We start from the raw sequence: 26,779 nt of genomic DNA, 5'->3' as shown, positions 1-26,779 counted from the left end.
AGACATGCCTCTTCTCTTTTCAAAAGGGAGTACTTTTTGAGATTTGCCTTTTCTGGGTTCCACTCATTAATTTTCATGCCCTTCTCCACCTTCTCCAGCAATTATGCTCGTATATTTAATTTCTGTCCAAATAGGTTTTACTCAGGATGGGTTATTTGTTGATTTCCAACATTTGATACCAAAAGGCCTCCTCTATACTCTCTGTTCTTCCCCACTACATCTGGCAGCTTCCTGCTCAGGACTTGCTGGTCTTAGTTTCTTTTGGCCACGCTTACACATAATTTGGAGTTTGTGGATTTTTCTGTCTCCTGCTTTCACCGAAGATGTATTTCATGGCTTTATTTTTGTTCTCCTCGTTGCTCTATTTGGTTTCCAGGAGAAGTAGGAAGATTCAAAACTAAGCAATCGCCATGTTCCTAACCTCTGTTCCAAATTTAGAAATAAAAAGAAACGTGAAGAACTAACAGGAAAGGGAACGCCAGAGTCGCGCTGCTGCCCGGCGCAGAGTGCAATGTCAAAGGCGCCCTCTGGAGTGGAGCATAAATACGCCACTGTCAGTCATCGTTACTCCTGTAATCTGAAAACTGCGCGTTCTTTTCCTTCTTGATGTTATATGCTCCCAATTGGGATTTTAATAAACAAACAGGTAGCGATGTAAGTGCAAAGTAACTTGGTCTTATTTGGAAGAATCAGGTTTTGAGAATTTCACTTTGATGAGATCATACAGGAGAGAAAGGCAGTTAAGCTGGATTTTACCTCACCAGGGATTTTTCCCTTCATATATGAACCGTGACTACATACACAAATCATTGTAAATGATTCTAAAGGTCCGTTCCATCCACCTAAATACACATGCATTCACACAGGGGCATTTTTCTTTTTAATCTTCATAGGCACTCTGATAAATATTTTAGACGAGAAGTGCTTCTTCAGTAGTTTGTGTCAGTTTCCTTCCTCAAGGCAGGAAACCTTAAAATAAAAATATCTTCATTCTGTGCAATTACATACGGTTTTCGCATTGCCTATGAGTAATTACTTAGACAGTAATAACAAAATATTTTAAATACATTTGCATCTAAGCATTTAAGTGTATAATTAACGGTGTCCATGTTATTTATGTGTGAAAGAAATCTGGCAACTTACCGAGGAAGCTAAAAGAAATAACAAAACCTGTTCTTCTCAATAAAAACTACTTTATTGAGTTTTTATAGGAATGTGTGTTGGAGATATATATATATATGTATATATATATATATATATATATATATATATATATATATATATATAACTGAATCACTTTGCTGTACACCTGAAACTAACACCATTGTAAATCAATTCAATTAAAAATTTTTTTTTGCATAATAAAATAAAAGAATGCATGAAGGAAGATAAATGGAATTTATGTGTGTCAGTCATAGGGATAGATAACATGATTTTCAGCGCCTCATAGAACCAGCTTATTCTGACCTACACAGCTCTATTTAACCATAATGTAGCAGCCCTGGAGAGCAAAATTCCTTAAAGAGGCTTCTTCTCACATCAGAAAAGTTACGGTCCTAAGAAGTACAGCCTGGCTTGTGACTTTGCAACTGGAAACAAAATGTTAAGGCCCACAGACGCCAGAAAAAAAGAAAGCTAAGTTAGGCTAAGTGACCTTTACTAATCCCATCTAGGGAGCAAGTAAGACCAGACATGCCCAGAGAGGGAGTGAGGATCCAGAAAACACAGTGACGATCCCAGGAAGCTGGACGGTGGCCACCCTGGGAATGAGTCAGGAATGGGGCAGCGACAAAGACATACAAAGACTTTGTGTTCCTTAGGGCTGTGCAAATGGCCTAAGTCTTTAGGGGATGGAGAGGATTCTGGGCATAGACACAAGGTTTAGAAATAATAAAGGGGAAAGATTCCCTTCCATCCCCCAAATAGATAAAGATTCCTTTGGACTTGGGAAAGAGGTGAGGGGGAGAAATGAAGTAGAGGGTCCTTGAGCCCAACATCCTGGGCAGAAACATTAGGGAAGAGGTGAGAATCCAGAGCAGAAGTAACTCTCAGAAAAGCCATGGGCTTGTTTTTGTCTTTTTTCAAATTTATTTATTTATTTATTTATTTATTTATTTATTTATTTATGGCTGCATTGGGTCTTTGTTGCTGTGTGCAGGCTTTCTCTAGTTGCAGTGAGTGGGGGCTACTCTTCCTTGCGGTGCGCAGGCTTCTCATTGTGGTGGCTTCTCTTGTTGTGGAGCACAGACTCTAGGCGCACAGGCTTCAGTAGTTGTGGCACGCGGGCTCAGTAGTCGTGGCTTGTGGGCTCTAGAGCGCAGGCTCAGTAGTTGTGGGGCACGGGCTTAGTTGCTCCGTGGCATGTGGGATCTTCCTGGACCAGGGATCAAACCCATGTCCCCTGCATTGGCAGGTGGATTCTTAACCACTGTGTCACCAGGGAATTTCCAGCCATGGGCTTGGTTTAATGCTCTGGTGCTATCTTCTTTCAAGAAGAACTTTAATGATTTTATCTTTGAACTTGTGTTTTGTAAGTGACATCTGGGCGGAAAACAGAGCATATGCATGAGTAGAGGACCATTTGACAGTGTTGCCAGAGCTCAAAATTCCAGGGGACTCGAAGCGAGTGAGTGTGTTAAGTCTGTGAATGAATGATTGGGGTCATGGACAGCCCAGGGAGACCATGCTCCCCATAAGACCCAGAACATGTTTCAAATGCAGAAGGTAGGCAATGGTGCTGTAAGAAATGGGAATGACCTCAACCGAGCAACCCGACACATCCTCTCTTACTTGCGTATGTCCCTATGGTAGTCCACCCCTTGTGCTGAAAATGATGACGTGGAAGGAAAGGAAATGACAAGACAACCCATAGTGCCTTTTCCTTTCAGTCTTCCTGACCCATCTGCAACCTGAAGGTAGAGTCTGTTGGTAGGATGTGCACGTATCTAGAAGTGAAATAAAAGCAGTTGAGTTCGTTTTCTGCAGGGTTTCCACTGTTCTAGTAAAAACAGAATACATGTGTATGTACTAGCTGCAAATGACAAATGGTGTAACTTAGGGATTGTGCATAGGCATTAAATGTTCCTATACTTGCTCTTAAAACTGGCATTGCACAGTATAAAGAAGATAGTGATATTCATGGTAATTATTTCACATTTTAATTTTTCTAGTTTAGACTTGCATTAAATAGCAAATAAAATACACTATGACAAGGTGAAAGCCAGTGGAAAGAAGAAAACAGTTTTATATTTAAGACATCTGATGACATTTTTTCCTGCTTCTCCTACAAATTACGTTGCTGCCTCTGGAAGTAGGAGGTCAGTTATCCATGTAGCTTCCTCCAGATTCTGTGCTCGGAGGCAGTAGAGGAATCCATGGGGCTGAAGGGGTCACACAGGAAGAAATGGCACTTTGTCAGCAGGCACATGTGGAAGGATGCCTGAAGACCAGATGGGTCTCTCTTCCAGCATCGTAGCACCACGATAGAACCCCAGGATCTTGACGGGTGCCTCTGGAAGGGGAGGATCCTCAGTAAGACTGAATTTAAAGCACTGTATGTTTCCTGTTGCTGCTGTAACATATCACCATATACTTAGTAGCACAGAACAATGCAAATGTATTATCTTACAGCTCTAGAGGTCAAAAGTCTAAAAGGGGTCCCCAGATGTAGAGAATGGACTTGAGGACACGGGGAGGGGGAAGGGCAAGCTGGGACAAAGTGAGAGAGTGGCATGGACATATATACACTACCAAATGTAAAATAGATAGCTAGTGGGAAGCAGCCGCATAGCACAGGGAGATCAGCTCGGTGCTTTGTGACCACCTAGAGGGGTGGGATAGGGAGTATGGGAGGGAGACACAAGAGGGAGGGGATATGGGGATATATGTATACATATAGCTGATTCACTTTGTTATACAGCAGAAACTAACGCACCATTGTAAAGCAATTATACTCCAATAAAGATGTTAAAAAAAAAAGAAAGAAAAAGAACTGCCCTCAAAATAAATTTTTAAAAATAAGTAAATAAAAATAATAATCCTTAAAAAAAAACACACACAAAAAGGTGTCCGCAGAGCTGTGTTTCTTCAGAGTCTCTAGAGGAGACCCTATATCCTGGTTTTTCCAGCTTCTACATTTCTGCCTACACGTCTTGGCTCAAAGTTCTTTTCTCTATCATCAAAGCTGTGCAGCATCTTCTCTCTCTGCTTCCATAATCCCATTGCCTTCTGGCTTATAAGGCACGTGATTATATTGAGCCTGTCTGGATAACCTAGGATTATCGCCTCATCACAAAGTCCTTAATTTAATCACACCCGCAAAGTCCCTTTATTTGCCATAAGGTAACATATTCCCAGATTCTATGGATTAGGACATGGATATATTTGAGGGGCCATTATTTAGCCTACCACGCTTACCGTCTAATGGGTCGAGTGCTCAGCACAGAAATTAAGCTTAGTTATAACAAAATAAGGCTATTTTGTAACTTGTGAGCTGAGACTCATACCCCCTACATTTAAGTTCAAACTAGGCGGAGGAGGAAAATAACACAATCACCATTAAAACCTCCATCGATGTTAGTAACAAAAAGAAAGTTTGCATTTCACAGCAGAGGATTTCTCTCCCAGGTTTTATTGTTAAAAGAACTGGACAGAAGGTGCAAAGTGTATTTTTAAAAATGCATTTCTTAAAAATACAATAATCCTTCAGTTCATTTATTATGCTATCATATATGCCTTGACCCTCAGTAACCACCATATAGGATTAAAAAGCACCATTATTAAGGAAAAATCAGTAGTACCCTTGGTCCTAAAGGATTGCAGGGTTTATTAAGTGCATATACCTTCAGAAACTTGTCTTAGTCCATTTGGGCTGCTATAATGAAGTTTTCCGTAGACTGGGTGGTGTATAAACAACAGAAATTTATTTCTCATGGTTGGAGCTTTCCAGAGATCAGGGTGCCATCATGATCAGGTTCTTGGCTGAGGGCCCTCTTCCTGGTTTACAGATGGAAGCCTTCTCACTATGTCCTCACACGGCCGAAAAAGGGCAAGAGAGCTCTCTGGGGTCCCTTTCATAAGGGCACTAATTCTATTCATGAGGGCTCCACCCTCATATCCTAGTTATCTCCCAGAGGCCCCACCTCCTAATACTGTCACGATAAGAGTTAGGATTTCAGCATATGAATTTGGGGGGAACACAAACATTTTGTTCATTGCAAAATGCATACTCAGAAGCACTGGTTCTGTAAATGAATGGTATAGCAGACAGAGTGCGGGCCTGACCAGCCACTTTTCCTACCACCAAACCCATTCCCACTTCGTTCAGTTATCTGCTTTCCAGTCCTTCAGGGCAGTACTTCTCAAAGTTCAATGCACGTATGAATTATCTGAGGATATAGCTAGAATGCAGATTCTGATTCAGCAAGGATGGGGACAGGCCTGAGAATCTGCATTTCTAATAAGCTCCCAGGTGATGTCCGTTTTGCTCCTCTGTGGACGAAGTCTTCTGGAGATGAGGAACGGGGCATACAGCCAATAATATTGTAATAACTTTGTACAGTGACTGATGGAACTAGATTATCGCAGTGATCATTTTGTAACAGGTAGAAATATTGAATCACTATGCTGTGCTCCTGGAATTAACATAGAATCGGAGATCAGTTGTACTTCAATGAAAAAGAAAAGAAAGTCAGTCCTGTTCTGACCCCCTTTGCCATTGGAAGTGCTCTGCCCAGCGGGAAGTCCACCAAGGATGGATCAAGTACAGTATGCAATGGGATTTACATGTGCATTCTCAGCAAGTCCTTCCAACAACACTACAAGGAAGGCATTGCAATCCCGTCTCACGGAGCAGGATACTGAGGAGTTAGGTGCCCACATTTGCACAGCTGAGGCTTGAGGAAGTCTAGGTATGAACCAGGCAGCAGAGCCTGAGTTCTTAGCCATGGGCTACAGCTGAGGCTGGTTCACTGCAACTCGGTCAGTTATCACTCTATGATCAGAGAAAGATTACCAAGAAGGCTTTGCTGAAGAGGTGAGAAGAGGTGTTCTAGGTGGTCAGAACCGCCTCTGCAAAGATTCAAATGCAGTCAGCTCACTCTGAAGTGCACGGGCTGGAGTGCAAGGAAGAACGAGGTTTCTGTGTTGGGCCATAATGATTGCTATTGTAACCTGTAAGTATGAAAACCCTACATTAATTGCGTGATTCAAAAGTGGGCAGAGGATTTGAGTAGGCATTTCTCTAAAGATCTGCAAATGGCCAGTAAGCACATGAAAGATGCTCAGCATCATTGGACATCAGAAAATGCAAATCAAAACCACAATGATGTACGCCTTCACACCTGCTGTTCCGAGGGACAGACTGTAACCTCTGCTGGCAAAGGCGTGAAGGAATAGGAACCCTGGTGCATTGCTGGGGGCAGCCACTTTGGAAAATAGTTTGGCAGTTCCTCAGAAAGTTAAACCTGGGGTTGCCAAATGGTCCAGTGATTGCACTTCTAGGTGTAAACCTAAGAGCACTGAAAATACATGTCCACACAAAAACATTATACACGAATGTTCATAGCAGTACTATTCATAGGAAGCAAAACATGCAAACAATCCAAATGTCTGTCAGATGCCAAATGGATGAACAAGATATGGTCTAGCCGTATGATGGAATATTATTCAACATTAAAAAGTGGGGTGAAGTTCTGACACATGCTCCGATATGGATGGTCCTTGAAGACATTATATTATACTAAGTTAAGAGCAGATATGAAAGGCCACATATATGATTTGATTCATGTGAAATATCCTGAATAGGAAAATTTATAGAAACAGGAAGTAGACTCATGATTTCTAGGGGCTGGCAGCTGGGGAGGGTAGGAAGTGACTGCTAATGCAGTTTCTTTGGCTGGTGATGTTCTGGCATTAGATGGTGGTGGTAGATGATGTATGACTTTATGAGTACACTAAACACTACTGAACTACACTTTTTTAAACGGGTGAACTTTATGGTATGTGAAATATACATCAACAAAGCTGTAATTAAAAATTTGTGCTGCATATGTAAATATATATAGTTTGAAAATGCCCAGACTAGAGAAAAAATTTGTAAAAGTGACCCATACCATCAAAGCTTTAAAATTTGATTGCAGTAAGATATGGTGAGAAAAGTATGGTCGATTCTTTTTTTTTTTAAGTTTTATTGGAGTACAGTTGATTTACAATGTTGTGTTAGTTTCATGTGTAACTTTTTTCTTTTCTTTTTCTTTCTTTCTTTCTTTTTTTTTTTTTTTGGCCACACCTCGAGGCTTGCAGGATCTCAGTTCCCCAACCAGGGATTGAACCTGGGCCATGGCAGTGAAAGCCTGGAATCCTAACCACTAGGCCACCAGGGAACTCCCTGATTCTTATTTAAGGGAGTGAAATCCTGTGGGTGAAAGGTGAATGGAGCTGATAAGGAGTTGTGGCATGTCTGTGGAGAACACTGCTTGCTTTAAGTCTATTGCTAAAATCACATGTACAATGCTTGTGTGACAATGGGGTATAAGTGACAAAATGTATGGCCTATAAAGTGTTTCCCCATTAATGTACTTCTGAGCCTGTTTGCAATATCTGATCAGTTTCCCCCCAATGTAAATATCTAGGCAAACAGAAAGGAGGCTTAGCACCAAAGAACATGATCTAGACCCAGGGCAAGCAGCTAAATCACCCTGGCATCAAGGGGCATGTTTTGGTCTGTTGAAGGATTTGCAATTAAAAAGGGAGATGATGGAAAAATCTGCACATATTTTGAGGTATGGGGAAGTCATTCAGGCCAATACATGATTGACCTTAAACTTTACTGACCAGAGCAGCCCGTTTTGTGGCCTTTCGGACATGCATTGTACATCTGCCTTGGCCATAGAGGAGGAGAATACATTTGAAAGTCAAAAATGGAATAGCTGTGGTTCAGACATCCAAGGTAAAACTAGGTGGCCGTTGTGGATGCGATTTCAGATGCATCCCTGTATTGCTGAGAATCTGAATTTTCTGAGCTGTGTCATACTCGGGATGCCACCAGCCATTCTCGAAGCAGTGTCTGCTGGCAGATGGAAGCTGCAACCTTATGACCTCAGGGTCTCCACTGGTAAATATTAGCAGAAAAAGGAGACGTGTAGTGGCCAACAGCTCCCGTTATGTACGTGTTCATACCACATTAGAGGTTAAAACCTACTTAGATACAAGTGTTATACAAGACTCGGATCCAGGACTTGGAACTTGGGGAATACTTCCAATTCAGTGTCCATTCCCCAAATTGAAGCAGGACTACGCCCCATTTCAGCATGAAGTAGCCAGAGCCATTGTCACCCCATTCCCCGAAAGCCCTGGAGAAGGATGAAACCGGATTGGAGATTGAAACCGAGTCCCCCTAAAACCGAGTTCCTCTGCCGGGTTTATGATTAACCTCTCTATGCAAGACTTTATATTCACTGTTCTCCTCAAGATTGAGGCGTATCAGAGACAAGGGGAGATTGTTTTAGGTGCTGGGAGGGTGCAAAGCTATTATCGCGAGACCGTGAGCGCAGTTAGGGGCCCCGCTCCGCCCACAGGCTCCCAGGCGGCCTCGCGGCAGAGAACGTGGGGAGAGGCTTGTGCAGCCTTCTACCCTGGCCTCCCGGGCCCTCTGGGGAGCTGGGGGCCCGGGGACAGGCTGGGGGCTGTGTCCAGCGGAGCCCCAGAGCCCTCGCCGCGGCCGCATGCTGGCCGGACCCAGGCCTGGGAGCAGCGCGAACCTCTCCCGCTCGGTGACCTAATGGCGGCGGTGTCCGCGGGTTCCTCGGTCCACGGAGGCCTCAGCACCTGGCGTGTACGGACATGGCCATTCAGGTACCAGCTTCCACCACCTTCAGTCTTTCCGTTCATTTCAAAACTGGGTCCAGCTTAGGTCAGTAGTCTCCCCCCGAGGAGGTGGCCAGGGGTCAGGGTTAAGTTGCCAGGACACTGCACATCGTTACTTAAGGTCCACCTCTGTGATGGGGCTGTCCTCAAAGGAGGGCAGTTGTCGGGAGCTGGGAATTCACCTGATGGGTGTTTGCTACAGCAGGTACTCCTGTTGATCCGATACAAATGATTCTCTCCAGTTTAAAGGAAAAGCCTGAGGGCCGGCGGGGCCCTGGGCGCCTGGCTCCCTCAGTGACGACGGCTGGGCAGGCTCTGACCTGGCCCTGAGGGCGCCGCCAGCTGAGACAGGGCTCCCCAAACTACAATACTGGAAGTCAACCATGCTTTGGGCTTAAATCAGGTCTGGTGCAGCATCACTCCTGTTCTGTCTTGTTGATTGAAGTGAGTTACAGGGTCAGCCCCATTAGAAGGGATTACACAAGGGTCTGGATACCAGGAGCCATGGTTCCTATCGGGACAAGCTTTGGAGGCTAGTTACCACTTTATTCAGGGTCCATTGATGATGTCCTAGCCAGATTCCATGAAAATGAGTGTTACTGGCAATAAGCAAATGCTCTTCACCATCACCCTGGTAGGTAGCCAGACCTCAGCAGGGCATGGTCATGTGGTCTATCTAGGACTTCCACATCCTAACCCTGGATTCTCAGGTCTGCAAATATTTCTGTGTCCCAAAGGCACTGCAGAATGGGAGGTGGTGTGTGAACCAGGACAGTTTGCATCTGGAAGGAAAACTGTGCAGACTGGTTTGATGATGTGGGAACTTTTCCAAAGCCTGGGTGCCTTGCAACACACCTCCAAACACTGGCTCAGCCTCTGGAGCTGGGCACGGGAGCTGGTGGGAGCCTTAGAATGGCTGAGGTCGAATAGCCTTACCAGAATGGAAAATTGATTTAAAGAACATAGGATTAAGGTATGTTTTTGCATACTTGATTTTGTGGCTTGAGACTGGCTACATTTTTTCTTTGTTTTCATAAAAGAGAAACAAACAAAAATCTTAGATTCCTTGAAGCTGTCATGGAAGCATTGCCACCTTTCACATCCAGCAAGTTTTCTTACTCATCTTGTTACTACCTGCTCTAGTCCTACCTAACAGGTTGAATTTTAAGAGTCCTGTGAAGAAAAATAAAGATGAAGTATAATTAAATGTGATCTGATACTTTGTAGATACATACCAAAGAAAATAACACTGGTATTGACCTTAACCATTTCTAGACCATTAAACATTTTAAACTGGCCCAGTCGACTAAGTTTACATATGTCATTTATGTCTGACGTCATCTATTCTTCCTCTGTCAATAAACATTGACAAAAGCATCCACACTTTAACTCAAATTTTAAGGGTTTAGTTATCTTTATAAGGAATGCCTAGGTTATACTCTTACTGTTTAAGTTTAGCATCTATTAAGCTACACTGACATTCGGGATATTTTTTCCAACATTAAACTTTTCATCAAGTTCCCAAATACTATTTAAATGCCATCCATTTTTTTCAACCGGGGTGCTTTGTAGAACTACATCATAAAAACTTTAAAAGGTCAGATCTTTCCATTTGAGAATTCCGGCTGCTGGTCATGTGTCTGCAGGGGAGTTCTGTGCTACAGGGAAGGGAAGAAGCAGCCGAAGAGAGCCTGGCCCTCTGCATCCTTCTGACACCCACTCCCAGTCATTGCCAGTCCAAGTTGATGCCATACCTAAGCAACCTGATGCTATTGCTTTTGTTGGTAAATTGTTCTCCAGCAATAACATCTTCTGGCTTCTCAAAGAGCCGCTGAAGTATGATGGACTTTATTGAATGAGGCATCTCTATGGATAATAAATGGGGCTATTTCCTTTCCCTTGGGAAACTAAATTGTGCTGGTCTGTTCTAAGTAATAAACAGTGTTATGAATCTTATTACATGGGAAATACATAAAACCTACTTTGCATGATGGATTTTATGTCTCCAAAGAGGGTTCAACATTATATGTAAAGTGCTTACCAGGCTGCTAGAATTCTGTGTTGCGTTTGAGAGTCTAAAATATGACAGTACAAAAATAGAAAATGATTTCACAGTTCCCCAGGGTCAAGGCAGGAATATACAAATCAGAGAGTGAAAGAAAATTGCATTTAAATATAGAATGTATTGAGAAATTTTACCTTTATTTCAAGCTTCATGTGAGTCATTAAATTATAATTTTGCTGGGCAGATATACATGATATAATTTGTTATGTAAGAGGTAACTAACTTGAAAGATTTGTGCAAAACAAAATTCGTAAAATAGGGAATGTAGTTTAGGACTTTGAAAATTATAATTAGTTTTCAATGGAAATAAAATATGTGGTTTCCTTTAGAAAGTAAAAACTTAATATAATTTGCAAATTACTCCTGTAATGAGTCCATTTACAATGAATATAAGTTGCTACTCTATTTTCATAATGAACAAATGAGGTTTTAATGAATCACACTTTAACATTCTACAGAAATATGGGACAATAGAGAATTGAATATTCCCTTTAACAGAATTAAACTGAAATATCCTTTATGAAAACTTTTAGGTTTTAGCATGCAGATTTCAAAAAAAGTTTATTTTTTAATTACCTTTTAAAATATATCCTTCATTAAATTTGTTTGAAGGTTGGTTAACTGTCATGGAAAAGTAAGCTACATCCAATGAAAAAAGCTAATACATTTGGTGATATTGCAAATTAAAAGAAAAAGTATATATCTTTAATCACAGAGCAGGGTCAACAATATTTCTGTAGACAATAGTAATAGTTTGGTATCACATTGGTCTTACATTTTACGTCGTATGATTCATCCATCCATTCAACAAATGTTTATTGAGTGTTTGCTATATGCCACCTGTATACTAGGTACTGTGCTTTAAGAATCATATCTGAGGAATTAGAGGTCAGTTTGTAAAGTGATCCTCAGGGCATTCCCATAGCTTAGGGAAGTTAGGTGTATACCACGATGCCCTAGTGAAGATCAAACTTGTGCTTATTTTATTCAACTCTATAGAGAGGTGCCAGGAAGTTTTCTCCATCAGAAGAGAGTAAAATTCCCTTTTGATGAACTGAAGATAATTTCTGATCTCACTTCTAGCCCATCTGTACTCCCTCAGAAGCATGGGACATATGGAAAAGGGAGAAATGGTAGCTGTATTGTTTGGAAATGTACTGTTGTGGTATTTTTTTTGGTGTATGATGCTAAAAAGATGAGTTTCTAGACAGCAGAGAGATAGGGGATAGGGAGGATGGTATGGTCTTTGAGTCCTTACTGTTACAGTAGCCTAAGTCCTCGTCTCGTGGGGGTGGTGTGTGCACTCAAGGGAAGACGGCTGTATACAGCCCTGAAGCCTCTGCCCTTGACAGGCCACAGCATTCTGGTGGCCCAGTGGTTCTCAACTGGGAATGATTTTGCACTCCCCTCCCCCGCAGGGACACTTGTTAATATCTGGAGACATTTTTGATTGTCATGACTGGAAGGAGTGGTGTTACTGGCAAGAAGTGGATAGAGACCAGGGTTGCTGCTAAACATTCTACAGTTCACAGGGCAGCCCTCAGAACAAAGAATTGTCCAATTCAATATGTCAATAGTGTGAAGGTTGAAAAACCGTGTTGTAACCTTAGGGCTTAGCGTAGTGCCTTGTACACAAGATACACTCAATGAATGCTTATTGCCTGCATCAGTGAATGTGTGAGTGAGCAAGTGACTAAACTACCTAACTTAAGAAACTGATTACTCTGTCAAGTCAGTATTGTACTCAACTCCATGTGCAGCTTCTACTGGTGTAGGGAAGCCACAAAAAAAGTGGTTGTATACAGGGTACTACTACTATCTGCTATTTGCTGGAGTTTATGGTTTATTTAATCAGTCTGATTTTAGGCTTTATGTTCATTTAACACATGTTTCCTGAGCACCTACTGTATGTCAAATACAACTCTAGATACTGTGTATAGAACTGAAAAACGTAACAATGGTTCCTGTCTTCATAGAGTTTGTAGCTTACTTAAGAGAGAGAAAAACCAGCATATGTCCCTATATATTTATGAATCTGGAGCATGTACATGAAGTTTGTGACAAGGTTTGGTTCTAGAGAGTGGTCCAGGGTTTGGGGTATTGATCAAGGAAGATGTTACCGGTAATGTTTGAATATCTTTTATAAGAATGTACTTGTGCATATTGTATAATTAAAAGTTAAACATTAATTTCAGAAAAGTAGTAATATATGCTTTAAAAATATGGATTTCTTTTGGTTAACATTTTGTCCTTCACATCTTCTCAACATTTTATTATAAAAATTTTCAAACATAAAGAAAAGTTTAAAAAAATTATATAGTGAACACAGACATTTACCACCTGGATTCCACAATTAATATTTTAATATACTTGCCTTATCATATATCCATCCATCTATCCAAGCATCTGTCCATCCATCAGTGCATCATATTTTCTGATGTATTTCGAAGTAAGTTGTGATGCCTCAGTGCACTTCTCACTAAATACTTCAGCATGCATTTCATTAACTAGAACTCAGGATTTGTTTACAATCCAAACATACTTTTTGTTAACACTCCCTTGTTATTCCACACAAAGTGACTGAAATGTGAACATGAATTCCGCTCTATGTTTCTACAGGTTTCCTTATGTAATTTGTTTAAGTATGATCCAGGTAGAAGTCTGAAACAGGGATTGTTGTAAGACTTTTCCTTAGGGACACCCCTTTTAGTTACTTTACATTTAATTCTTATGAATCAAAGGATCAGTTGGCAAAGCCATTATTCATTCTTTCTAATGATGAGTTTTCACTCCAAACTGAAAAAACAGAATCTTTAGCATCATCAGTTGGCCAGTTAGGTGTTTGCTGAGAGAGAGGTGGTTTATGCATCTAGAAAGCACTGCAGGGAATGTCCTCTGTGGCTTTGGAAATCCTACCACACTTGGATTTGGTAGCTTTTCTAGCTATGTAAGACCCTACTAGGGTGAGGGCAGAAACCTGGTCTCTGTGTCCACAATTTTATCCCCAGACTGGAACATTAATAAATATTTGTGAAATGAATGAATGATTGAATTAGGACCTTGTACATAGATGTAGTGGGTTATTTGTGACATTGCTTAATAAATTTCTGTAGAAAAGGCAGGACAGTGATAACCTGCTGGCATTAGTACTTAGAGTCTTTTATCCATCCTCACCTCCTTCCAAGATATCAATGTACAGAATATTATGAGTAAATTTTGGAAAACATTTAATTAAATAACTTCATAATAAAGACAGAACTACAAAGACTCATCATAATTACTTGGGGAAAAATATCGGTGAGCTGTCAACAAATACCAGAATGCATTTTTATCTCCTGGCTGGTACATCATCATGTTCTTTAAACATGGTGTTCATTTAGCATGGAAAGCATTATGGTGAAATGATCTTGGTGTTTTGAAAAAAAAACATATTAAAATGTAAAAAGGATATTCTGGGTGAATATGAGTATTTACATAAATGAGAACTGTCCGTTCTTATGTAGATTACTGAGAAAAACTAAACAGTGTGAAGAGTGTGGGCTTCGAAGTCAGAAAGACTTGAGTTCCAGCAGGATTCCCACACTGCAGTCACATTTCCTAATCTACACAGGAGGATAATGCTTCTACTACGTTGTTGTTTTGAGAAGTAAATGAAACAAATTGCTTAGCAGAGATTCTGGGGATAAGCACTCCACATTTGATAGTTTTCTTCTTTCGTTAAAAAGAAAATTTTATGACAACCGTAACGATAAATTTTTAGCGTGATAATTTGGTTGATTTGTTCTTAATTTTTATCACAATTACACATGTACATTGGTTAAAAATATGTATTACAAAGTTTAGACCTATTACAAATATCTTCTTAAAATTCGGTTTTGTGTTTGATGCCATATGAATACAGTTGGTTTTTATATATTGACATGGTTCAGCAGCTTTGCTAAACTCACTTATTAATGTTAATAACTTGTCTGTAGATCCTTTTGGGTATTCTGTGCACCCATCGCATTATCAACAGACAATGCCAGTTTTATTTCTTCTTTCCCAATTCTTTAATCTTCCTTTTTGATTTTTATTGCCTCTTGACTTTGGTTAAGTCCCCTCCAGGGCAATGTTGAAGAGAAGGGGTCAGTCTTGCCATGCTTCCTATTTCAGAGAAAAACCTTTCAATGTTTTAACTTTATGATGTTAGCTATAGGGTTTTTTATAATTTAATTTTTATTTTATATTGGAATATAGTTGATTTACTATGCTGTGTTAGTTTCAGGTATACAGCAAAGTGATTCAGTTATACGTATACATATATACATTCTTTTTCAGATAATTTTCCTATATAGGTTGTTAACAGAATATTGAGTAGAGTTCCCTGTGCTGTACAGTAGGTCATTGTTGGTTATCTATTTTATATATAGTGGTGTGTGTATGTCAGTCCCAACCTCCTAATTTATCCCTCCCTCCCACCTTTCCCCTTTGGTAACCATAAGTTTGTCTTCTATGTCTGTGAGTCTGTTTCTATTTTGCAAGTAAGTTCACTTGTATCATTTTTTTAGATTCCACATGTAAGTGATATCATGTATTTGTCTTTCTCTGTCTGACTTACTTCACTTAGTATGATAATCTTTAGATCCATCCATGTTGCTGCAGATGGCATTATTTCATTCTTTTTTTTTTTTTTTTGGAGTTTCCCTTTGGGTTTTGAGCACCCATTACTTTATTTTATTCTTTTCTTATAGCTGAGTAGTGTTCCATTGCATATATATACCAAATCTTCTTTATCCATAGCTATGGGTTTTTTTTTGGGGGGTAGGAATAGATACCATTTATCATATTACAGAAATTTTATTATATTCTTAGGTTGCTAAACACATTCGCCATGAATGGCAGATACTTTTTTGGTATCTGTTGAAATAATCATATATTTCTTTAAAAAAAATCTGTTAATGTATAACGTTGCACATTGATATTCTGATGTTAAAATAATTTTGTGTATCTGTAATAAACTCAACTTAGTCATGATAGTTTACGTTTTTCATATATTGCTGGATTCTGTTGATTAATATTGAGTCTAGAGTTTTTGCATTTATGGTTGTGGGTGAGATTGGTCTGTGATTTTCTTTTCTCATTCTGTATTGCTTTTTGGTATCAAGATTTTGCTACATCATAGAATGAATTGGTGAATATCATTTCCTCTCTTTCTATTCTCTGGGTTGGATATTATTTCTTCCTTTAATGTTTGATAACACTTTCTGGTATAGATATTACGAGCTTAGAGTTGTTTCTGTTTGTTCTGTGTTTGTTGTGTGTGTGGGGGGAGGGTTCATTTATTTATAGATTCATTTTAATGGTTGTAAAATTAGTCAAGTTTTGAATTTCATCTTTTGAATTTTTGATAAAATATAATTTTCTAGGAACTTAAAATTTTCATATATTTAAATTTATTAGCATAAAAGTTAATAATGTCTTATTTTGTTGATGTTTGAAAGATCTGTAATTATTTGTCATTACTGCTCTTGGTTCTTTGTGTTTTTGTCCTGTTCTTGATTGGTCTTGCCCTGGTGTAGAAATTTTGTCAATCTTTTCAAGAAGAAAAGTTTGGTTTTGTTGATTCCCTTTACTCTATTTTCTACTGCGTTACTTTCTGCTCTTGTAGTTGTTATTTTCTTTTCCTTCTATGCTTACATTTTAATATACTATTCTTCCTCAGACTTCTTAAACTAGATGAATAGATGTATGCTGAGCTCCTGATGTTCAGCCTTTATTTATTTTTTTTCTCTTTTCCTCTCAGCACCTCTTAAAACAATGGTTTTCAACCTGGGGCAATTGCGCCCTACCCCTGGGGACACTTGGAGATATCTGTAGACATTTTGTGGGGAAGGTGCTACTGGCCTTTAGTGGGTAAAAGCAAGGAATGCTGCTAACTGTCCCACGATGCACAGCGCTATCCCCACCACAAGGAATTATCCATCCAAAGATGTCAGTTGTGTGAGGGTGAGGAAACGTGCTTTAGAGCTTTCGGTAAGGTTTGAAATGTAGCATTTTGCTGTAATTCAGTGAAAAACACTTTCTAATTTCCATTTTGATTACTTCCTTAACCACGTGTAATTTATAACTTTAAGCTTTAATTTATAACCATATGGGAATTTTCACCTCTTTTCAAACTGACTGAAGCTTTTAATTTCTGGCTTCAGTGAATTGTGATCAGAAAACATTCTGTGTACGTTTTCAGCCCTTCAAAATTTCTTGAGACATGTTCTGTGGCCCAGTAAATGATTACTTGTGTAAATGTTCATTTCATCTTTGAAAGTAAATATTTCTGTGGCTGCTAGATGAAATGCTTTGTACATATTAGATTAATTTGGTTTATGATTAAATTATTGATATTTTTGGTACGTTTGAAAAATTATACAAAAAAATGTTTAAAGTATTCCACTATGATTATGCAGTTATTTATCATCCTATTTCTCTCAAATTTCGCTTTATATATTTTGAAATTGAGCTTAGCTATATAAAAATACAGGATTGTTTTCCTTTTCTGGTGAATAATCCTTATGAAGAGACCATGAATTATGATCTCTTGATCCTGAATAATGTTCTTTTTTTACCTTAGAGTTTATTTTGTCTCATATTAACAAAGCTATACAATCGTGCTTTTGTTAAGTGTTTATATGTCTTTTTCCATCACTTTACTTTTTACCCTTGTGAATCTTTAATTTTAGGTGTCTCATAAATAATGTGTATGTATACATGTATGTATAAATTTAGCGTGACAAGCTTTGTCTGTATTCCATATACAGTAATTAGTGAAGTATTTGGGTTTATATTTACTGTTTTACTATCTGCTTTCTATTGTCACACCTGTTCTATGTTTTTTAATTTTGCCTTTCCCCCTTCTTTTGGATTCGTAATTTAAAATTTTCCTCTTATTAGTTTGGAAGTTAAAAATTTTCTTACTTTTTCTTTCAGTAATTACTCAACAAAATACAACCTGCATCCTTTATTAATCAATACATTGTTTATTTGTTCTTAAACTTTACTCCAGGCAATAAAAAGGCCTTGGAACTCTTTAATTTCATTTTCCTTTCTCCTGATTTATATGCTGTTATCTTCATGTATTTTAATTCCTTCTATATTTTATTTTACACAAGTACCATTTTTATTAGTTTATATGGTCACATATAGTTTAATGCCATTTTATATAGTTTTCTGGTATGTTTGATACCAGTATTCTAAAGTGTGTTGACCTCTTCTGTATGGCTTAGTTCATGGTCAAATTTTGTAAATGTTTTATGTGTGCTTTAAAAGAACTTGTACTGCCCAATTGTTGAGTGCGCACAAAAGCGTTTTCATGCACATGGAAGCTTTTCTCCTTACATTAAAATACATTTTGCAATTGGATATTTCAAATCTATATCCTCAATGACTGTTTTTCTTTTGATCTATTAATTACAGAAAGTTATGCTAAACAATCCCATATAATGGCATTTTCCAGTTTCTTCTAATTTTGTCAATTAGAAAAGTATTTTGAGGCAAACAGATTAAATAAATACTTTAGAACATTTTTCAGTCTTTCAAAAGAACTGAATTTATATGATTTGTCTTGAATGTTTTATTGGTATTTGTCATTATTTGCCTTATAACTTTTCCATCCTTGTACTTTGAATTTTTCTGTGGCTTTATATATTGCATATGTCTCCAACAACAAATAGCTAGATTTGGTATTTTAATCCAGTCTAATGATCTTTATCATTTAACTGAGTGTCTAGTCAGTTTACATTGAGTGTGAATATTCGTGTTGGCATCTATTTCTCCTATCTTATTTGTTCTTTCTATTTGTTTGGCTTATCCTGGTGTTTCCCCCTTTTTGAATATTTTTCTTTTTTTATTCCATTTCCCTCCTCTTATTATTTTGGAAATTTTATGTTCTATGTCCATTTTTCAGTGTTTACCCTATATAATATGTACACCTAACTAGGTCAATTACTAATTTTTTTGCCTCCTGATGAAAATGGAAGGAGGGACCTTAGAACATTTTAAATACCATCCACCAACTTAAGTGCTATGGTGTTCTACTATTTCAATTTTATCATGCTTTTTTTTCACCTCACAAATAATTAGTCATTATTATTATTATTTCATACATCAGTATTTGTTCAATTTACCCCCATATTTTCTAATACATTTTTTTACTCTTCCTTATTACATTTTGTAATAATTGCAATAATAAATTTTCTTTATGCCTGAATGACATACTTTTTTTTTCCTCGGCTGCTCCATGCAGCATGCCAGATGCGGGATCTTAGTTCCCCGACCAGGGATTGAACCCGTAGCCCTTACAATGGAAGTGCAGAGTCCTAACCACTGGACCAGGGAAATCCCTGAGCTACATACTTTAGATATTTTACTTTAGTGGGGCTCTACCACTATAAGTGGTAGAATCACAGTTTTTGTTTGTCTAAAAAGTGTTTTTATTTCATCATTTTTGAAAGGTAATTTTCCTGAGTATTTAAATATGGGCTGATAGTTATTTTTCTCAAGATTCTTAAGATATAATTCCACCTTTTTCCCCCCTGGTTTTTATTGTTGTTATTGAGAACTTAGCCATCAGTGTACTCACTGTTCTTTTTTTTTTGGTAACCTGTCTTCTTTCTCTGACTTTAAATTTATTGTCATTGCTGTTCTGCAGCTTGACTATGCTATGTCTGTGTACACATTTCTTTTCATTTATCCTGTCTGGGATTTATTGGACTTTCTAAATATGAGGATTTTTGCCTACCAACATATCTGGAGAGTTCTCAGCTGATGAGACGATGATGATGAGAGATGATGATTTCTTCAATAGTGCTGCTTCTCTATAATCTCCTTCTGGAATATTTATTTGATGGATGTTATCTCTTCTCTATACAGCCTCTATGCCTCACAACCTCTTCTGTTTTCCTTCTCTTAGTCTCTCTGTGCTGAACTTTTGAAATTTCTTTAAACCTCTTTTCCAGTTGCCTGGGGGCATGACCGCTTGGGGACAACTTTAAATTAAATTCCCACTTGAGCTTTTGTACTTCACATGTAGCAGGAAGCCCAGCTTTCAACTGATGTGAGGGTGGCTTGAAAAGTGGATTTCCCAGGAAAATAGTAAAGTTTAGTTACAGGCCCCTGTGGTGCTCCTCACTTGCCCGAGACTCTTGCCTAGGCCTGGAGGAGACCTAGCAATGTGCTCATGGGCGTATGTTCTGTCATTGTTGCCAAAGTGTCACGTTCAAACCGAAGTCGCTGTGAACCACTGTCACTTTGCTTTTCCACATCTTCTCTGTCACATTTCCCTTTGTACTGGGTGATGATGGTGTAGCCTCAAGCTCTTTGGGGATCTGAGTAAGAGCTGAGTTGGGAATGTAACATTTTCGCTGCAATTTGGGAAAACATTTTGTAATGCTTTAGTAAAATAGGTCATTAATTATAGGCTTCTACATATATATATTTTGTCATCTTTAAACTTATTTCCTGAAAAACTGAGAGAGAATTGAGATTAGAAAGTTAAATTTGGAACAGAAGTAAGAAAGATAATCAGTGAAATCAAGTGAAATTATCCTGATCTCAAGAAGTAAATTGTTGGCGGTGATTGGTTCAGGATGGCAGAGTAGAAGGACACGTGCTCACTCCCTCTTGCAGGAGCACCAGAATCACAACTAACTGCTGAACAATCATTGCAGGAAGACACTGGACCTCACTGAAAAAGATACCCCACATCCAAAGACAAAGGAGAAGCTGCAATGAGACGGTAGGAGGGGTGCAATCACAATGAAATCAAATCCCGTAACCACTGGGTGGGTGACTCACAAACTGGAGAACAGTTATACCACAGAAGTCCACTCACTGGAATGAAGGTTCTGAGCCCCATGTCACACTTCCCAAACTGGGGGTCCGTCAGCGGGAGGATGAATTCCTAGAATCAGCCTTCGAAGGCTAGCGGGATTTGATTGCAGGACTTCAACAGGACTGGGGGAAACAGAGACTCCACACTTGGAGGGCACACACAAAGTAGTGTGCTCGTCGGGACCCAGGGGAAGGAGCAGTGACCCCATAGGAGACTGAACCAGACCTCCATGCTAGTGTTGGAGGGTCTCCTGCAGAGATGGGGGGGGTGGCTGTGGCTCACTGTGAGGACAAGGACACTGGCAGCAGAAGTTCTGGGAAGTATTCCTTGGCATGAGCCCTCCCAGAGTCCACATTAGTCTCACCAAAGAGCCTGTAGCCTCCAGTGCTGGGTCGCCTCAGGCCAAACAACCCAAGAGGGAGGGAACCCAGCCCCCCCCAATCAGCAGACAAATGGATTAAAGTTTTACTGAGCTCTGCCCACCAGAGCAACACCCAGCCCTACCCACCACCAATCCCTCCATTAGGAAGCCTGCACAAGCCTCTTAGAGAGCCTCATCCACCGAAGGGCAGGCACCAGAAGCAAGAACTACAACCCTGCACCTGCAGAATGAAAACCACAATCACAGAAAGACAGTTGAAATGAAAAGGCAGAGGGCAATGTACTAGATGAAGAAACAAGATAAAACCCCAGAAAAACAATTAAATGAAGTGGAGATAGGCATCCTTACAGAAAAAGAATTCAGAATAATGATAGTGAAGATGATCCAGGACCTCGGAAAAAGAATGGAGGCAAAATTCGAGAAGATTCAAGAAATGTTTAACAAAGACCTAGAAGAATCAAAGAACAAACCAACAGAAATGAACAATACAATAACTGAAATGAAAAATACACTAGAAGAAATCAATAGCAGAATAACTGAGGCAGAAGAACAGATAAGTGACGTGGAAGACAGAATGATGGAATTCACGGCCGCAGAACAGAATAAAGAGAAAAGAATGAAAAGAAATGAAGACAGCCTAAGTGACCTCTGGGGCAACATTAAATGCACCAACATTCACATTACAGGGTTCCCAGAAGGAGAAGTGAGAGAGAAAGGACCTGAGAAAATTTTTGAAGAGATTATAGTCAAAAACTTCTGTAACATGGGAAAGGAAATAGCCACCCAAGTCGAGGAAGGGCAGAGAGTCCCAGGCAGGATAAATCCAAGGAGAAACACGCCAAGACACATAGTAATCAAATTGACAAAAATTAAAGACAATGACAAATTATTAAAAGCAACAAGGGAAAAATGACAAATAACATACAAGGGAACTTCCATAATGTTAACACCTGATTTCTCAGCAGAAACTCTACAAGCCAGAAGGGAGTGGCATGATCTATTGAAAGTGATGAAAGGGAAGAACTTACAACCAAGATTACTCTACATGGCAAGGATCTCATTCAGATTCAACAGAGAAATTAAAAGCTTTACAGACAAGCAAAAGCTAAGAGAATTCAGCACCACCAAACCAGCTCTACAACAAATGCTAAAGGAACTTCTCTAAGTGGGAAATACAAGAGAAGAAAAGGACATACAAAAACAAACCCCAAACAATTAGAAAATGGTAATAGAAACATACATATTAATAATTACCTTAAGTGTAAATGGATTAAATGCTCCAACCAAAAGACACAGGCTCGCGGAATGGATACAAAAACAAGACCCATATATATGCTGTCTACGGGAGACCCACTTCAGACCTAGGAAAACATACAGACTGAAAGTGAGTGGAAAAAGATATTCCATGCAAATGGAAATCAAAAGAAAGCTGGAGTAGCAATACTCATATCAGATAAAATAGACTTTAAGGTAAAGAATATTATAAGAGACAAGGAAGGACACTACATAATGATCAAGGGATCAATCCAAGAAGAAGATGTAACAATTATAAATATGTATGCACCCAACATAGGAGCACCACAATACATAAGGCAACTGCTAACAGCTATAAAAGGGGAAATCGACAGTAACACAATAATAGTGGGGGACTTTAACACCTCACTCACACCAATAGACAGATCATCCAGACAGAAAATTAATAAGGAAACACAAGCTTTAAGTGACACAATAGACCAGATAGATTTAATGGATATTTGTAGGACATTCATCCAAAAACAGCAGATAAAACTTTCTTCTCAAGTGCGCATGGAACATTCTCCAGGATAAATCACATCTTGGGTCACAAATCAAGCCTCAGTAAATTTAAGAAAATTGAAATCACATTAAGCATCTTTTCTGACCATAACGCTGTGAGATTAGAAATCAATTACAGGGAATAAAACGTAAAAAACACAAAAACATGGAGACTAAACAGTATTTTACTAAATAACCAAGAGATCAATGAAGAAATCAAGGAGGAAGTCAAACAACACCTAGAGACAGATGACAATGACAACACAATGATCCAAAACCGATGGGATGCAGCAAAAGCAGTTCTAAGAGGGAAGTTTATAGCCATACAAGCCTACCTCAAGAAACAAAAAAATCTCAATTAAACAATCTAACCTTACACCTAAAGGAACTAGAGAAAGAAGAACAAACAAAATCCAAAGTTAGTAGAAGGAAAGAAATCATAAAGATCAGAGCAGAAATAAATGAAATAGAAACAAAGAAAGCAGTAACAAAGATCAATAAAACTAAAAGCTGGTTCTTTGAGAAGATAAACAAAATTGATAAACCATTAGCCAAACTCATCAAGAGAGGGAGAGGACTCAAATCAATAAAATTAGAAATGAAATAGAAGAAGTTACAACAGACACTGCTGAAATACAAAGCATCATAAGAGACTACTAACAGAAACTCTATACCAATAAAATGGACAACTTGGAAGAAATAGACAATTCTTAGAGAGGTATAACCTTCCAGGATTGAACCAGGAAGAAATAGAAAATACGAACAGACCAATCACAAGTAATGAAACTGAAACAGTGATTAAAAATCTTCCGACAAACAAAAGTCCAGGACCAGATGGCTTCACAGGTGAATTCTATCAAACATTCAGAGAAGGGCTAACACTCATACTTCTCAAACTCTTCCAAAAAATTTGCAGAGAAAGAAACACTCCCAAAATCATTCTACGAGGCCACCATCACCCTGAGAGCAAAACCAGATAATGATACTACAAAAAAAGAAAATTACAGACCAATATCACTGATGAACATAGATGCAAAAATCCCCAACGAAATGGTAGCAAACAGAATCCAACAGCACATTAAAAGGATCATACACCATGATCAAGTGGGATTTATCCCAGGGATGCAAGGATTCTTCAATATACACAAATCAATCGATGTGATACACCATATTAGCAAATTGAAGAATAAAAACCATGTGATCATCTCAATAGATGCAGAAAAAGCTTTTGACAAAATTCAACACCATTTATGATGAAAACTCTCCAGAAAGTTGGCACAGAGGGAACATATCTCAACATAATAAAGACCATATACCACAAACCCACAGCAAACATCATTCTCAATGGTGAAAAATTGAAAGCATTTCCTCTAAGATCAGGAACAAGACAAGGATGTCCACTCTCACTATTATTCAACATAGTTTTGGAAGTCCTAGCCACAGCAATCAGAGAAGAAAAAGTAATAAAAGGAATCCAAATTGGAAAAGAAGTAAAACTGTCACTGTTTGCAGATGACATGATACTGTACATAGAGAATCCTAAAGATGTCACCAGAAAACTACTAGAGCTAATCAGTGAATTTGGTAAAGTTGCAGGATACAAAATTAATGCACAGAAATCTCTTACATTCCTATACATTAATGATGAAAACTCTGAAAGATAAATTAAGGAAGCACTCCCATTTATCATTGCAACAAAAAGAATAAAATACCTAGGAATAAACCTACCTGAGAAGGTAAAAGACCTGTACTCAGAAAACTATAAGACACTGATGAAAGAAATCAAAGATGACGCAAACAGATGGAGAGATATACCATGTTCTTGGATTAGAAGAATGAATATTGTGAAAATGACTATACTACCCAAAGCAATCTACAGATTCAATGCAATCCCTATCAAATTACCAATGGCATTTTTTTTTTTTTTTACAGAAGTAGAACAAAAATCTTAAAGTTTGTATGGAGACAAAAAGGCCCAGAATAGCCAAAGCAATCTTGAGGGAAAAAACGGAGCTAGAGGAATCAGACTCCCTGACTTCAGACTATACTACAAAACTACAGTAATCAAGAAAATATGGTACTGGCACAAAAACAGAAATATAGATCAATGGAACAGGATAGAAAGTCCAGAGATAAACCTACGCACCTATGGTCAACTAATCTATGACAAAGGAGGCAAGGATATACAATGGAGAAAAGACAGTCTCTTCAATAAATGGTGCTGGGAAAATTGGACAGCTACATATAAAAGAATGAAATTAGAACACTCACTAATACCATACACAAAAATAAACTCAAAATGGATTAAAGACCTAAATGTAAGACTGGACACTATAAAACTCTTAGAGGAAAACATAGGCAGAGCACTCTTTGATATAAATCACAGCAAGATCTTTTATGATCCACCTCCTAGAGTAATGGAAATAAAAATCAAAATAAACAAATGGTACCTAATGAGACTTAAAAGCTTTTGCACAGCAAAGGAAACTGTAAACAAGACGAAAAGACAACCCTCAGAATGGGAGAAAATATTTGCAAACAAATCAATGGACAAAGGATTAATCTCCAAAATATATAAAAAGCTCATGCAACTCAATATTAAAAAAACAACCCAATCAAAAAATGGGCAGAAGACCTAAATAGACATTTCTCCAAAGAAGACTTACAGATGGCCAAGAGGCACATGAAAAGATGCTCAACATCAACTAGTTATTAGAGAAATGCAAATCAAAAGTACAATGAGGTATCACCTCACGACAGTTAGAGTGGGCATCATCTGAAAATCTACAAACAACAGATGGTGGAGAGCATGTGGAGAAAAGGGAACCCTCTTGCACTGTTGGTGGGAGTGTAAATTGATACAGCCATTATGTTGAACAGTATGGAGATTCCTTAAAAAACTAAAAATAGAATTACCATGTGACCCAGCAATCCCACTACTGGGCATACACCCAGAGAAAACCATAATTCAAGAAGACACATGCACCCCAATGTTCATTGCAGCACTATTTACAGTAGCCAGGTCATGGAAGCAACCTAAATGCCCATCAACAGATGAATGGATAAAGAAGATGTGATACACATATACAATGGAATATTACTCAGCCATAAAAAGAAATGAAATTGAGTCATTTGTAGAGATGTGGACAGACCTAGAGGCTGTCATGCAGAGTGAAGTAAGTCAGAAAGAGAAAAACAAATACCATATGCTAACACATATATGTAGAATCTAAAAAAATAGTACAGATGAACCGGTTTGCAAGGCAGAAATAGAGACACAGATGTAGAGAACGTATGGACTCCAAGGGGAGAAAGCGGGGTGGTGATGGTGGTGTGATGAATTGGGAGACTGGGATTGGCATATATACACTAATATGTGTTAAATAGATAACTAATAAGAACCTGCTGTATAAAAATAAAATAAAATTCCAAAAAAAAAGAAGTAAGTTGTAACAATTTTTTAAATTCTATCATACCCAAAGTAGTATTTCATTAAGAGGCAGAGGTGAATTTCAAATAGAAGTTGTGAACAGAATCTTGAATTGTTTTATAATCCAGCTGGTGAAAGGAGGTAGAGGTGACACATATTAAGCTCGTTGCTCTTTGGACAGGAGATATTAACATTGAAAATGAAAACATAAAACTCACAATATGTCAGTATAATTACAGAGTTGACAAACTACTTAATGATTCTCATCAATTCAAAGAATGTTTAAGATTGGTCACTGCATAAGAAAATGTAAAATGTCCTGAAAACTTCAACCTCACAAACGAAGAAACAAGAAGTTTTGCCATGCTTTACAATTATCTT

The 26,779-nt window shown here is 38.5% G+C and overlaps 1 protein-coding gene across 3 annotated transcripts in view; it reads left to right on the top strand.

Moving 5' to 3' along the window:
- Nucleotides 1-26,779, top strand: part of RARB (retinoic acid receptor beta) — a 1,070,304-nt gene that overhangs the window by 88,986 nt on the left and 954,539 nt on the right. The window contains exon 1 of one of the 3 annotated variants that reach the window (XM_079921514.1): nt 8,584-8,853. The exons of 1 other annotated variant lie outside the window; for it this stretch is intronic. The gene's annotated coding sequence lies outside the window, so the exon portion shown is untranslated. Of the gene's footprint in view, nt 1-8,583; nt 8,854-9,479; nt 9,839-26,779 lie in introns of those variants that run through there. One more of the 3 variants, XM_079921515.1, reaches the window with a different exon arrangement.

Source organism: Stenella coeruleoalba (assembly GCF_951394435.1).
Source record: "Stenella coeruleoalba genome assembly, chromosome: 5".
In the NCBI taxonomy this organism is placed as follows: domain Eukaryota; kingdom Metazoa; phylum Chordata; class Mammalia; order Artiodactyla; family Delphinidae; genus Stenella; species Stenella coeruleoalba.
The sequence above is the reverse complement of the archived record's forward strand: the minus strand, read 5'-3'. Positions and strand labels throughout refer to the sequence as shown.